Source organism: Geospiza fortis, unplaced genomic scaffold, assembly GCF_000277835.1.
Source record: "Geospiza fortis unplaced genomic scaffold, GeoFor_1.0 scaffold31, whole genome shotgun sequence".
Lineage (NCBI taxonomy): Eukaryota > Metazoa > Chordata > Aves > Passeriformes > Thraupidae > Geospiza > Geospiza fortis.
In genome coordinates this window covers 940,808-955,792 of record NW_005054483.1, presented here as the reverse complement: position 1 = coordinate 955,792, position 14,985 = coordinate 940,808, and positions in this window count along the sequence as shown.

Here is a 14,985-nt window from a genome sequence, read left to right as displayed (position 1 = left end):
AAATAATGATTTTGGCTCTAAAGAGCTTTTCGCAGTATTTAAAGCAGCAGAATCTTCCTTGTCACTTTTGCCCCCAAACAGGAAGACTTTCCTGCTAGGCATAATACACACAAGTGTCTGCATGTGTTTCAAGAAGTTTCAGGTAGTTAAAAAGCTCTGAGCACCTCCTCTGAGGCCCTGTGGACCTCACAATTTACTTTCACAGGAAAGATTCCTCCAGTCTTGCATTTGACTGTGACCACGTGAGAAAAGAGATTCTCTGTGTGTTCATTCATGGGAAGGAGACAGACTTGCCTGCTCCAAGTGACCCTGAGAGGAATCCACTTCTCTGATCACACACATGAGCACCTCAGGTAAGATGATGTGACTCACTGCACGTTGGAGTCTTGCTGAATAGGAAGTGGATCTGTCTCCTCCATGACTTCCCAATCTCCTCTTCAGGGTTGTTCAGACAACACAAAGGGGCATCTCTGGATATTGGGGATGTTTCCTCAGAAATGACCCCGTGGGTGGAGTTGTTGGAGGAGTTTTGGCTGTAAGATGCAGTCATTTCTCTGCTTTGGGACTGCAGCACTCACTGATAAGATCCTGCAGTGTCAGGAAAGTGCTGTCTAGATCTCAGAAAATCAGAATTTCATTTCAAGAATTAGAGTCCTTGCAACACATCAGAGAAAGTAATGTAAACCAAGTTTGGGTCTGAGAGCAGCGTGGTGATTTTTCAGCAGGTGAAAGGCAAGGAGTGGGAAAAGAACTTTCCATCTGCAAGTTCAGAGTGAGCTGTACAAAGATGAGGTTATGTGGAGTGCAGATCCATACTGTGTGGTCCATGACTGTTACCCTGAACTCCAAAGCAAAGACTGTGGTTTCTGGGAGTGTTCTGCAATCCAGAGAGGTGACTGCAACTTCTACAGATCCCAGGGAAGTCTTTAAACCTGCAAGCTTGGACAGACAGCAGTGGAGCTGCAATTGAATGAGTTTAGCCAAGGATTTACCCAGAACCTGAGGCAGCTCCCATCTTTTGTCTTTCCTAGGTAACAGCTCATGATGACAAAGAAGAAATCTATGTGTGTGGGGTATCTTGCTGCCTCAGCTGTTGATGAGATCATGGGGATGTTTTTTGGCTGGTATTGGTCCAGGATATTTCTTCTAACTGGGAGTTAAGCATATTTGGGTACTTCATGTTGCTGGAGAACTTGCAGCTGCATCATTTGGATATTTGGCATCATCTGGGCAGTGAAAGCTTGTACCTGTTCTTTGGGATTTCCATGGATGCAGGGCTCTTGAGCAGTGTGGTGATTGCATCCAGGAAAAAACCACCTCCTAATAAAGAGAATTGAGCAGCCTGGATCAGTTCTATGAAGAATGCAAAACAAGCCTGGGCCATCTCAGGGTAAGCTGCACTCACGGTGCCTCCTGAACCCATGTCCTGTTATTGTTGGTGTGGAACGTGAGGGTCTGGGCCAATGAAAACAAGGAAGGTGACTTAACAGACACAGATTTTATCTTTTGAGATTCGTCATGACCTTTCTTGTGTATAATAAATAAAGTTGACTCAGGAATTGGCAAGTGCCCTATAACGCGCAGTCCTGGTGTTGGGACTCGGCAGAACGTTCTGCTTAGCAATGCACTCTGTTGGCTCTCTTTGCCAAGCTCCTATTTTGGAGGTGCTGAAGGGCTGAGCAGTGGCAGATGCTGAAGCCTCCTGTGGACAGGTGTGCTGGGCCCAGCTGGGCTGGGTGAAGGCCATTTTCACTCCATGCTCATACAAGCTTTTACCACTGAGCTGTAGAAAACAGAGTCCTGCCAAGCAGAAATGCTGTTTGCAGGGCTGTGAGTCCTGGGCCCAGGCAGGCTCCCATCCTTCCACATCACTGAATAACCTGCCAGGCAGTTAAGTCAACATTGAACAGTATTGCTTCCTGTGTTAATGTCTTGAGCAGCCCTGCCACACACACTGGATCCTGTGATATTAAACCATTCCATCATCCAGAGAATTTGACTGGTTTCACAGGTGACAGGAATGGTAGCTCTGAGACTTGCCGAGTGACTCCCTGACATCCTGTCTTCTCTGTTAATGTGATTGTGAGCAATCACAGGTTTCCTGATCCAGCCCTGAGATACACAAGGCTCCTGCTGGCAACTGAAGATTGTGCTGCTGACTTGAAGCTGTTCTGTGCTGGTAACACATCCAATTGTGAAGTTATTCTGCAGATCCAAAAGACTTTGGGGAGAAGAGGGCTAATGTTTGCATTCCCAGTCCCAGAGAGGCTACTGGGGGACAGCTGCAGTTAATTCACAAGGATTGTGACTGATTGAAAGGCAGAGCCTCAAGAGGAGAGCACTCAGCACCAGCACAGGGGTGCTGGGCTATGTGGCACCCAGCACCTTAAAGGACTGCTGACTGCCTCGTTTCTGAGGTGCCTGCCATTTGGGAGCAGTCCAGTATTCCAAGTGTTTCCTGCCTTTCTTTATATCCATGCCAAAAGCACTAACAGAGTAGGGTGGAGACAAAAAAAAAAAATCTCAGACCCTCCTCAAGATCCTCCTCTAATTCCAGAAGGATCAAAATGCTAAAGGTTGCATTGGAAAAACAGAAATAGTCTTTTCTCCCACCATCGGTAACTCAATGCCACGAGTAAAGCTGAGACTCAGCTGCTTGTTCTACAGCTGTGTCCTTTCTGAAGTCATGAGAAACAGCATTTTGGTTTCCTTCCAGAGGAAATACACAATAATATCCCTAACTTGCACTGAGGCCTTCCAGTCCACTGAACTAACGCAGCTAGCATTCATCTGCAACAAAATTAAACCCAAGATACCCTATTCCTTATGGATTGAGCCAATGCATAGGAATCAAGTCTTTTGATCAGAAACACTTCCAGCTTGCTTTCTCTGAGACTTGCTTCCCAAGCAATTTCTCTCCCATCTTAAATTCTGTGTTTGCAATGATCCCTCCTTTCCTGCCACACACCAGACCTAATGCACAAGAAGTTTATCCAAGATGCAGGGGCCACCATGGTTCAGAACTACCTGCACTTTCAAGGACTGCAGCACCCATGTTCCTGTAGATTTTCCCTGTGTGGTTGAAGACGTGCTCTCTGTGCTAACAGAAGTCTCTGATTCCCTTGCAGGAGGATCTTTCCATCAGCATTTGATTTGGAAACACTGTGTGGGACATACACTCCTCCCTGGGAGAGTTTAATGCCTTCTTCCCCTCAAAAGCACGAGGCTGCGTCCTGGGGTCAGGATGTCAGTGACATGTGGCTGACACTGAACACTGAAGCCTGTGTGTCAGTCAGGTCTTGGAAGAGCTGTGCTCTGTCTGCTGCACAGACACGTTCACGGTCTCCAAAGGGAGCTCCCTGAGGACAGAACCATGAATTCAGTGTTTTCCAGGTGGCTGTGCTCTCTCCGTGCCAGATGAATCCCAGCGCTGTGAAATGTGTCCCTGCTCTTCTTCCTAAAGAGATGCATCTGCTGATGTCACTTCCAGGTAAGGACACAGGGACCTGCTGTCCCTCAGCATCTGTGGCCTTTGGCCTCTGCTGGTACTCAGGCATCCCAAGAAAACTAGAAGTGACCTAAAACCCTTTTTTTTTTGCTAACCCTTGGCCAGTGTTGCAGATAGAGAACTAACAGCAGTTTTCCAGCAGGTGAGACCCTCCAGGCCAGCTAAGCAGACAAGAAAAATAAACACAGGAAATATCATCCATGCAATAAGATAACAGAGAAAGGAGAGGCTGGGAGAGCTTTGTGATGCTTGTGTGCCAAGGGGAAACCCAGAGCTTGGAGCTCTCTCCAGCAGGAGCAAGGAGATGTTGAACCTCAGCACAAAGGAAGGGGTTACTGCCTGGACAGAGAGGAGAGGAGAGAAAAGGAGTTTTCTGCTTTGCCCAGACAGAGCAGGGGCTGCTCTCTAGGGTATGGGGTCTGTGGAATGAAGATCTTGGGTCTAGATGTGGGTGAGTTAGGGCTTTGCTCCAGGGCAGAGACTGATCAGCTCTGCTCTGTTTTTCTGTCTCAAAAGCAGTTCTCAGTCTCGGTGTTGATGGAAATTCTGGTCTGTCTCACCTGTAAAACCCATTCCCTGAACTCCTCCCTTTGTGTCCCATCCCCCCAGATCCAGTGGGCTTATCAGAGCCTTCACACTGCTCAGTTTAGCCCTGGTGGAATGGCAGAGCAGTATTGTGGTGAGGCATCTGCTGCCTCCATCCCTGTGCTCAGTGAGATGGAGAAACCACCTGTGGTGCCCAAAATAGCCCATGCCTGGGCAATCCAATCCAAATGGTGTTGATAGTGCTGGGGGATTCCCATGCCTCATAAAGAGGCTTTTGTTGGGAGGATCTAAACTGAGCTCCAGGCCCTGCCAGCTGTGGAGAGAAGCAGATGGATCTGCAGTATAAAAATAGACGGAAGCAGACTTGTTCTGCCTCTTTTCTTCACCAGCTCAAAGTACAGCCCCAGAGGTGCCTGGTCAGCAGAACCAGAGCAGGGAACTGGGTGCTTTGCAGCTGCCAGTCTGCCTGGAGCCCATTAGCTATTGTCAGAGACAGAAATTTATCTCTTCTCAGTCCCATTGCCTTACAGCTGCCATGTGGACAATCTTGTTTGCTCGCAGCTGTTGGCAGCATGTTACATCCCATTTCCCTGGGGCAACAAAAGCAGGAGAATGGGACATTTCTGTGAGACACCATGTCCCTGAAAGAGGTATTAGTCTGTGGCTATGTCCTCTGAGATCTCTGTTCAGCACTTTAGGAAACGTGCTGAAGACTTGCACCAGTGTGTCAGGGGCTGTTTCAATAGCTGACTGGTAGATTTTGCAGCATCTGAGACCTTTGTGTAATGCACATGGAAATCTCACCTTCTCCCAGCCCCAGCTACAAGGGGAACATTTTGGACTGGTATTGTCTTTGTTGTTGCTCCAAGTGATTTGGCTGCCTGTTTCAATGCCATAAGTTCATAGCAAAATTCTGAGGTTAAAACACCTTCCAAAGGCATCTGACACTCATCAGCCTTGGTCTCTTATGTAGATTAAAAGGGGATGTCCGCTGTGGGTACCTCCAGGTCCAGTTGTTCATCCCAGTACTTTCCATCTAAGATTAGAATTTTTTCAACTCTAAAATATGATGGTTCTTGTGCACAAAAGGAATTGAGAGGCTGCACCAATATTCAGTACAGGCAGGACATGTCCCTGTCTGTCCATCAGTCCCGTGTTTGCATAAAATCCCCTTCTCAGCTGGGCATGCCCACTCCATCCCTCCTGCTAACTGAATAAGGGGCGTGCAGATGTTTCCTGAAGGGGCTTTCTAAAGGCACTAATTTGATACACACAGGGCATCTTCCTGTAAAAAAAATATTCCTGAGGTATGGTAACTGAAGCTGACTCTACATGGCTGGCAGAGATCATGGGATGAATAGGAAAAAATTTGTTGTTCCAATGAATTCAAATGTGTTGTCTCTCTTTATGCTCCTGAACTTCTACCTGTGCTGTTTGTTTTGAAGGTGGTTGCACTCTTCCTCTCCTTCTCTCTATTTTCTTTTTCATTTAATCTTGTGAATCTGTTCTGCACTTTTTTCATTTTTAGCTTTTTGTTCCTTTGCTGGTTTCTTCTCCTCTGCCTCATGCTCTCCTGCTTCCTGAAAAGCTGCATGCTGTGGTGTGTCAGGCAGAGGCCCAGAGGCTGGCCATTCCTCTCCACACTGGCATCCAAGGACATACTAGCTGATTCCCTGATATTTCTTTGTGCCAAATAGCAGCAAGAAGGGAAGAGGGAGCAAAGAATAGCATCACTGGGAGAAACCAGGTCAGAGGCTGAGGTGGGTGTACAAACAGGGCCCTTTTGATAAGAAATTTCCAAAAGGCTGCAGAGAGTTTCTCATCAGAATATTCTCCTTGATCACAGACCCCTGTGCTCTCATTTGGTGCTGGGAGTCAGGAAATAGTGGCAGCATTGAGCCTTTGCACTTATTTACAGCATTTCCTTTTGCTCACTGTGGGGCAGAAAGGGTTGTCTAAAGGTCTTGTGTTTTATCTGAATAAGTCTGATTTGCCAAGTAGAGGCAATTGCTGTTCCTATACCTTGGGAAGCACATGGTGGGGGAAAGGTGATTTCTGGAGATTGGGGTTTTTCCTCACAATTCTAGAAAGCCTGGATTGACAGAACTGCTGACAAGAACCCACCTGTAACATGCCAGTAAACAGACTAGAAAGCATCTGCCCTGCATTTCAATGGTGTAAATCTGACATTTAACCCCTGACTGTTTCTTTTTTTAGCTGCTTAATGTTTGGTACTTACAGGAATGCTTCAGCCACTAAATTGATGGGGTTCAGCTCACAAGATGTTTCATCTCTAGTGACTGTCATGAGACATCTCCACACTTCATTGAGGAGCTTAACGTTGCCTCCACTTTGGACAGTCAGAGGCTGGGATCTGGTGGGATGGAGCCTTCACAGGAAATTCCAGCCGCACTGCAGGAAAGGTGGGATTAAACCTGGGGGCTCCAGCAGGCCAGTCCAGACCGCATTTCCATCTCCACATGTCCAGCGAAACCCTAGATACAAACCAGAATCAGGACTAAACATGTGCTCTGATCACTGTGTGCTTGGTGCAGCACAGCAGGGGAAACATCCTCCAAAACACAGCCTTTCTTAAGCACCTGATTTGGGCAATAACTTGGTCTAATAATTCAGCAGCATTCGAACCACAAGTGCAGCATGTGTATATTGGTACCTCAGTTTTCCCAGGTGGCCACCGGGGGTCATTTTTACTTTTGTTTTGCATTGTTGAACTCGGACAGGACGCTGGAGCTGAGGACCGGAGCAGGGAGTGCTCCCTCTGCTGTCTGTGCTCTTTCAGGTTCCCGGCTAAGCCGCTCCCTGCTCAGATTAAATGATTTGCCAGGCTGGAGATGACACTGGAAGCTGTTTGCTCTGCAGATGGCTCTGTCAAGGACCCATCAAATACATTTATTGCTGTTTATATGCAAGGCCCAGTGTGACTCACAGCCTGTGTGTGACTGTGAATTCAGGTTCAGACCAAGTGTAATATCCCAATGAGAAGGGATGGACGTGCCACTTTTGTATTCAGCTGAGGATGGACTGGACTGGGGGACACTCATGCAAGTGGTCGTTCCTGAGGAGGTGACACCTGTGATGTGTCATCCTTCATGAGACAAGAGAAAACAAAATCCTGTTCAATTTTGTAGGGACACAGTTTGTGGTAATTAGGAATGGGGTTGTGGCCCAGCCTCATCTCTAATGGGCTGCAGCTGTGAGAAACAGGTGAACAGCACTGAAAGCAATGAGCCATGGAGTGCCCAGTGCACTGAGCAACCACCAAAGGGAACAGAGGGCACACAGGTGCAGTGCATAAATAATGAGGGGCAGAAAAGGCTGGGCTAAAGAATCAGAAGGGCAGATGCTTGCAGCCTTCTGAAGTGATGTGGTGTTGCTTTGTATGGGTTGAAGCCTTCTGAAATCGTATGGTGACACTGTCTGTGTATTGTGGCTCTCTCAACTGTGGTGCAATTTGGGGTAGAAATCTCAGGTCTGTAAAGCAGTTTCTTCCATGGGCTTCTCTGATGGTTTATTTCAGGCAGGTTTCTTTACTCTTAAAGGAGAGACTGATGGAGGCTCAGACCAGGACACATGACTTGACTCAGCATTAATACTTAAGGTCCTTAGGGAGGTGCCAAGAAGTCAAGGGGGAATGGGGCAACCACAAAGGATTTTTAAAAGCAATTAAGCAATTTAAGAGCAAAAGTGCCTCTAATTTACTCTGAATGTTGTGATTATTATGCTTATTAACCCTGGTCATTATTTGTTTGGGTGAAGATAGAAAGCATTCTGGCTGTTTGAATTGGGTAGTGCCTTGCCAGAGAGCAGCAGCAAGGGAGGCAGCCCTTCCCTTTGCCTTGGACTTGTGTGGCTTCTCACTTCATGGTTTTGAGGCCTCTTTTTGCTTTTGGAGGGTCTTCCCCTTTGTTGGGTTTTTTTTGTCCCCTCAGGACTCTCTTATTTGCAGACGACATTCTGGAATTGTGCTCAGGAAGACATTCCTGTGTTTCTCAGCTGCAACATAATCGATCCTTTGTTAAGGTATTTCACTTAGTTCAGGTGGCCCTGAAGGATGAGCAACTGTGGTCAGAAGCAACAAGGTTTTCTGGCTGTGATTGTTCACTGGCCCGGCAACTAATAAAAGTGCTATTTTTCTTCACCTTGGTTAAACTGCAAACATGTCCCTGCATGCACAAGATGTGGAGGTTCAGTAAACCCAAAGGGCTCATTGTTAAGCAAGGTAAATCATCCTGAGAGGCTGGGCATTACATTTAAAAAGGGAAATTACCTTAAGTATCTTTCTTGTTGTTGTTAAGTTTGGTCCTTGCTTGGCCTGTGTTAGCAGCTGTACACATTAAACAAGCTAAAATAAAATATAGCATTAAAAATGAGATACAGAAAAAGACAAAGGAATGAGAATCAAGCAGCAATCTGATCATATATCTGAGCTCATCCGGACCATATGGAAGCTTTGAATTGTAAGCAGGCAGCTGAAAGACAAAATTGTAGTAATTTTAGACGTTTTGTTTGAGTTTATGAAAGTAAGTGAGAACATACTTATAGGCCAAGTATGTGGATGAGGGAAGCTGAATCACTGGCAAATCAGAGGCAGGAAGAGAGGTGGATGTGGAGGTCAGGACTGGGAAGGGTTATTGCCTGGGATATGAATATTTTGTCTAATGCATAAGGAGATGGAAAGGTGAAGAAAGGCCACAGGCACATTAGTTATTTGTAAATTGCACTATGCCTTCCCTCCCTCTGCCCATTTTCAGCCATTGTGTGGAGCAGGCAGCAATATGTGTGCATGCTGCATCCATCCATCTTCATAATAGCTGGGTTAAATTGCACAATCTTTAGGAATATCATTTGCAGGCAGCTCTTATTGCTGCTCCCAGCCTCTGTCCAGTAATCTGTGGCTCCAGGGGCTGGGCACATTTTGAAACTGTGGTGAGACAGAAAGTATTTGTATGCTGCTGCTCCTCTCACCTTTATATTCTATTATTCTGCTAAATCATTGCTTTGTAAGTAAGCATTCCTCTAGGACTGGTAATTCAAGATCTGGTGATTCAACATGACTAGAGCATGATTCTTTGTACCTGTAGGAAGTGAAGAATCTTTCCACTCAGATGCTTATATCCTTGGGGAAGGCTTCCACTGAAAACTGCACCTTTGTACATGCAGAGCTTCCCAGTGGTTTGATTTCTGAAGAGATCTTGCTTGCAGTGGAAAATTACACAATGCTAGAAGGAAGCTTTGAAGACCTGCAATAGTTTACATGAAATTAGGCAAGTAAGGTGACCAGAGAACCACAGACCAGCAGATGTGATAGTCAGTGTATAATTTTTTTTTGTACACTGAATGCAAGGTCCAAGTGAATCTCTGAAGTGCAATTCCTCAGGATCACAGCCTAACTGGATGTTGTTTTGCAACGCTGAGCAGCCCTTCACTGTAATTGCCTCTTCCCTCCCAAAGCCTGAACATCTGGATTTATGGTGACAAAAGCAATCCAGCAAGAAAGGGCATGAGAAATGGTACCCCCGTGGATTAGAAGAGATAGTAGATGTGGTATGAGTTACAGCACGTGTAAGACACTCTCTGGCATTCCCCAATTGTCCCATCCCTCAGTAACAGTTCCACTGCTGCTCCCCTCTGTTGGGAACTGCTGCTCACAGGGACGGCTCCTCAGCCAAAACATCTCTCAGAGCTTTCTGCCATCATCTACGTGGTGACACATCGGCCCCTTTCCATAGGAACTACTCATAACAGCCCCTACAATTTAGCCCTAATATCAATTTATTGATTACCTATCTGTGTTTTAGGTGCATGTTGGTTAATTTTCACCTGCCCACCTCTCTGGGGCGAACATACAACCCGTGTGTTACAAGATCATAAAAACTCTATAGCTGAAGGGGATGCAACAGTAATTGAGGTGACCACTGCCTCTTCCTGGGACAATTATGAATTTTGGTGCCTCCTGGAGGAGCTGTATGGACCCTACTCACACACCTTCACCTCTGCCTGAAGCGCCTGCTAATGCTGTGTGCAGTCAGGGTGAGGAGTGTGGATGTGCAGATAGGCAGATATGTGCTCTTCACTGCTCCTTCTGATTAACACAGGAGGAGGCTGTGCTAGAGGGGCTTCCCAGGGCACAGCCTGGCTTGATGGAGGCTTTTAAAAAATATCTAATTTTATCCAGTTCCTGGAACTGAGCTGATGCTGGTGACTGTCATTATGCCAGGCCCAGGAGGAACTGAACTGTGTCAGTGTATTTGTGAGTGACACGCTTGTGACTGCTGCCCACTGTGGAACAGACGATGTAAAGAGTGAGTGAACAGATAGCAAAAATCTCCAGGCAAATAAAGGGGGGGTATGCATTTTTTCCAAAAACCTTTATTTTTGGTATGTAAAAAGAAGGGTCCTTTGTTCAGGGTATTTCTTACCCAGACTTGCATCTTGGAGAAAAGCAAGAGCTAGTGCTCATGTTGTTGTTAGTGATTAAGAATTCCCACAGGAGCCCCAGTGTATCTTTGACGTAGGCTCATTCCTTTGTGTGCTGGCTGCCTCCATCCCCACCAGTGAGGCTTTCTCTGCCTCTCTCTCTCTTCTCCCATTGCCTTCTGCCCCTACCAACTTGAAACAGCATCTTTTGAATAAGCTTTGTTGACAGAAGCTTAGTTGTAGATGCTGCAGGGGTTGGGAAGGCTCCTCAAGCAAAGTTCAGTCCTTGGGGTCGTGGAAACCAGCCAGGAATTTCTGCTCTCCCATTCCCAGGGGCATGAGGAGCCCACAGAGGAAAACCAAAGGTGACCATTTCCTCAGTTTAAATGTCATTGACCTGAATTGCAGATGTTTTCCAAGGCTTTTTAAGATCAAGAGAGTAGTTTGGGAAATATAACTGGTATCTTGATGGAGGATCATTTCGAATTATAGAGTCCTATAAAACAATATAGGAAATCCTTATTTTAAAAAAAGAAAGCATCAGTACTGTCTTTTTCAAGTGTTCAGAGCTTTTTTTTTAATCACACTGGATACATGTGTACAGCTTGTTCATTGAGGGAGTTGGATATTAAATGGCCAGATATTATTTCTTGAAGATCAAGATGGTCTAAAATGTTAGCTATGTGCTATAGGATCACTGAGGAGAGTGTGTTACTCACAAGGAGAAAGGAGGTGACAGTGGGACTAAAGCTGCCTCTTTTCTGTAAGGGTGATATCTTAACAGCTCTCATGGGAGGAAGGACATGTTCAACCTAATAGGATAATGGAATAATATGTAGAACATATCAGCTTTGACACAGACCATCTGGTGGCTGTAGACACAAATAACCTAAGGAAAACAAATTTGAAATGTTTCAGGAAATGGCTATATGCATGCAGCACAGTGGGGGGGCAGGAGGGTGCCTGTGTGTAGAAGGAAAGAGATAAAAGCCCCTCTCTTTGGCTGTGGGAAGAGCGTCTCACTCGTTCCTGGAAAGGACTACATTCCATCCTTAATGATATTTGGGCTATAAATTTAGTACTGACATATCCTCAGGACCCACAGAACTCTGCACTGTGAGGTTGGACCAAAGGTCTCATATGGAGTCTAGCTGGTAAACAGAAAAACCCCAAAGCCAAACAAAGAATCTTCCTACAGTTACTGTTGGAAATTTGCTCAGAAATTGTTGGTATGGTAACTATTGCTCAGCAGGGAAATTATCTCCACCAGTAGGTCATCTACAATCTCTTCCCTTCCTTCTTTCTACTGCCTTTGTGTTTCTAGCACATCCTGTCTCTTTATCTCTGTCCAACCAGTTTAAATTCCAGCGATCTGCGTGTTGCTCGAGTCAAGTGATGTGTTGTGTGTTGAGGCAGAGGTGAGCCTGCTCTGTGTGCACAGCCCAGCTCCACACTGCAGCTTCTGTGTCACCCCCCGAGGCATCACCCTATCACTCTGGGCTCCCTCTGCTGTGCCCGAGTGTAGGGGGATAGAACATAAGTAAATAAAGGTAGTATAGAAAGTAATCTTACCCCTTAAAGAGTTGCAGCTGAGCCAATTATTAAGGATTAGGAGCAGGCCTGATTTTAACAGGCCACAGCTGTAGCCAATAAGAAGAGTGTTATAAAAGAGTAGATTGGTTGGTTGAGGGGAACTGGAGTCAGTTGGCTGCTGTGAGGATGAGTCAGTGCCTAGAGGAGCTGCCTATGACAAACATCAAGGAGGCATGAAATTCTAGCAATATGGAACCCTTGCAATGTAATGACAATAGAACTCTTGCGCTATAATGACAACACCTGGGAACATGTCACCAATGACACTGTCAGTGACATAAACTGCTAACAAGCCTTTAAAAGATGCTGAAAATACCCAAAATCTTGCAGAGGCAAATCGATCCTTGCAGGTCTCCTCTTCCCTTGGTGTCTCTCATTTGGAAGTTTTCGGTTTGTGCCATTTCAAGTCCGCAGACACTTGTATGGGCTCAGGAAGGACAGTAGAATGTGTTACACTCTTCATAATAGCACCTTCCTCCTTCCTCATGTGCCAGCAGCACGTCAGCAGCAAGTATAACTTTCCTGTGCAGTAATGGCTTTGATAAAAGGTACGCTAATAAGATACACTCCATTGACGAGTTATTTCTGGCACAGACAGAGCTGGAAGGAAGTCAGCATTACACACAGACACTCTTTGGCCTGGGAAGGTCTGAGAACCCTTTAAACACTTGGCTCAGAAATGGCTCTTTTCCTTTTATCTAGGAGATTTTTCCTTTTCTGTTAAGCTAATTAAACTTCTGTTTTGTCTTCATCATGCCCTTTTGCCAGTATCTAGGCTGCTCATGAAGACACCAGTTCAATAACCATCATTGTAGAGAGTCAAACTTTTGTTCCTACTGTTTGTTTGCCAAGTGCAGCTGCAGCCGTCTGCCCAATTTCACATGTTCCTGTGAGCCACAGATATTTGCCATCACGACACAAAAGTGCCATGGAGGCCTCCCAGCATCCCTTCCACGAGTTGTCTTTAAAAGATGGCAGGTTTTGTTGTCCTCCCACTTCTCTGAAAAAAGGGCTTGTTTACACTGAACAACTGATTTGGGTTGCAGTGAAACCTGCAGTGCAAGTGACATATTACTTCTGGTTAGTGCCCTGCATTCTCAGTAATATCACAGATATTCTCACTATGGAATAAAGTGTGTTACTCAGAAATAAATTCTGCAGCAGATCAGGTTATTCTCAAGCAGAAGTTCCAGGCTGGGTGTCAGTGTCAGTCCCTGTGTATAAAACCTCTGAAATCCTGAGAGAGTGTGTCTGGGTGTCAGGGTATGGATCAACTCATTGGGTAAATTCAGTTGAAGGGTTGGAGCCCCTTTGCCACTTAGCACAAAACTGTGCTCCCACATCAAGGTGCAGCAGATGTATCCTACAGATGCTCCTGTTTTTCTTGCCTTTCCTGCCACTGAAATCACCCTGCTGGCCTAGTTCCTTCTGGTCAGTGGGAGCTGTGAGTTGAATGGCTTTGGTGAGAGACTAATGAGGAAGCATTTGATATGGAGAATGTCCTGTCTTTGGGCCAGCCTGTGCAACCTGCACTGGAGGTCCTTTTACAAAGAGGATAAAGATCTCTCTGTATGAGAGATCTAACACGTTTCCCCCAGTAATTCTAGTGGTGGGAAGGGTCTCATCCTCTGTGAGAGAGAGCCTTACTGCAATTTCCTCAATCTCAGCATGAATACCTTCCCAGAAAAGCAAGGTGTTGACTGGTAGTAGATGTTGCTGTTCCTTTTGTGCTGTCAAGTGTGAAACTAAAGATTAATGCAGCACTCTATTGACTTCTGTGTGCAGGTTTTGACCTGCCTGAAAAATATTCAGTGCCTATCCTAAAAGTTACCCATCTGGTGTCCAGTTCAGTGGGCAAGCTCTGGAAACAAACCTCTTCAAGGTCAACTGTTGTTGAATTGCTTTGAATACCACCAAACCCCAAACCGTACAATTGAGAGCCAGGGCAGTGTATGGAATCATTTAATAGCACTTTGCCACTGGCCAAGCTATTAACCAAAGCTCTCATCTAGAAGATAATGGGTCTTGGGGCCATCTAATAGGCTTGCCCGGAACAATTTGCAGGTTTTTGCATGAAATAATTTTTCAATTACTTTTTTGCTCTTAAGGGCAATGTAAGGCTCCTTTATTCTGTGTTTGGTTTTAACTTGGGTGGCTCTGAGGTAGCTGTTTGGGATTGCATTACAATCAGATCCTTTATGCAAGGTTAAATGACTGAAAATTGTCCTTTTCAGAATTTCAAACAAACTGCCATTCCTTTCAATATCATCTCTCTATCAAAAGCTTTTCCAAAGTTCATACAATTCACATTGTAGAGCTTCCACTCAGAGGGGAACTCCTTGAGGATTCTGAAGTTAGCCCTGTGATTAATTACAGCCCATCTTTCTCAAAATCAGATCACTCAATTCCAAATGAGATGTTTGCTAATTCCATTATCTAACAATATTCTTGACAGGAATTGGGCAGTACAGAAATGTCACATTCCAGACTCTTCCTCATCCCTCCAGCTCTTACACTTTGAAATACCTAATTGCTGCAAAGATTGAAACAAAAGATCTTTCTGCTCCTGTGAGGAGAAGGACATCTTCCTCTTCCCAGATTATACCTAAAATTCATTCATTTTGGTATAGACTACTACTCACTTTGATGAAGGATTAAAACACTATTTATAGTAGGTGCTTAAAACCGGGCTTCCTGAACCCATGGAAAACAAAAGCGCCAGATTTTATTCTTTTGTTCTTTTAATAAACTGTCCGTGAGATTCTTCCCCTCCCCTCCTTTCCTGCTGGTTTACTTGCATTCTTATATGTTCAGTGTTTTGCTCTTCTGTCTTTGTTCCAGTTTATCAGCAATTTACACACAGTTGTTTCCCAGACTCCATGATTTGGACAGCAAAAATA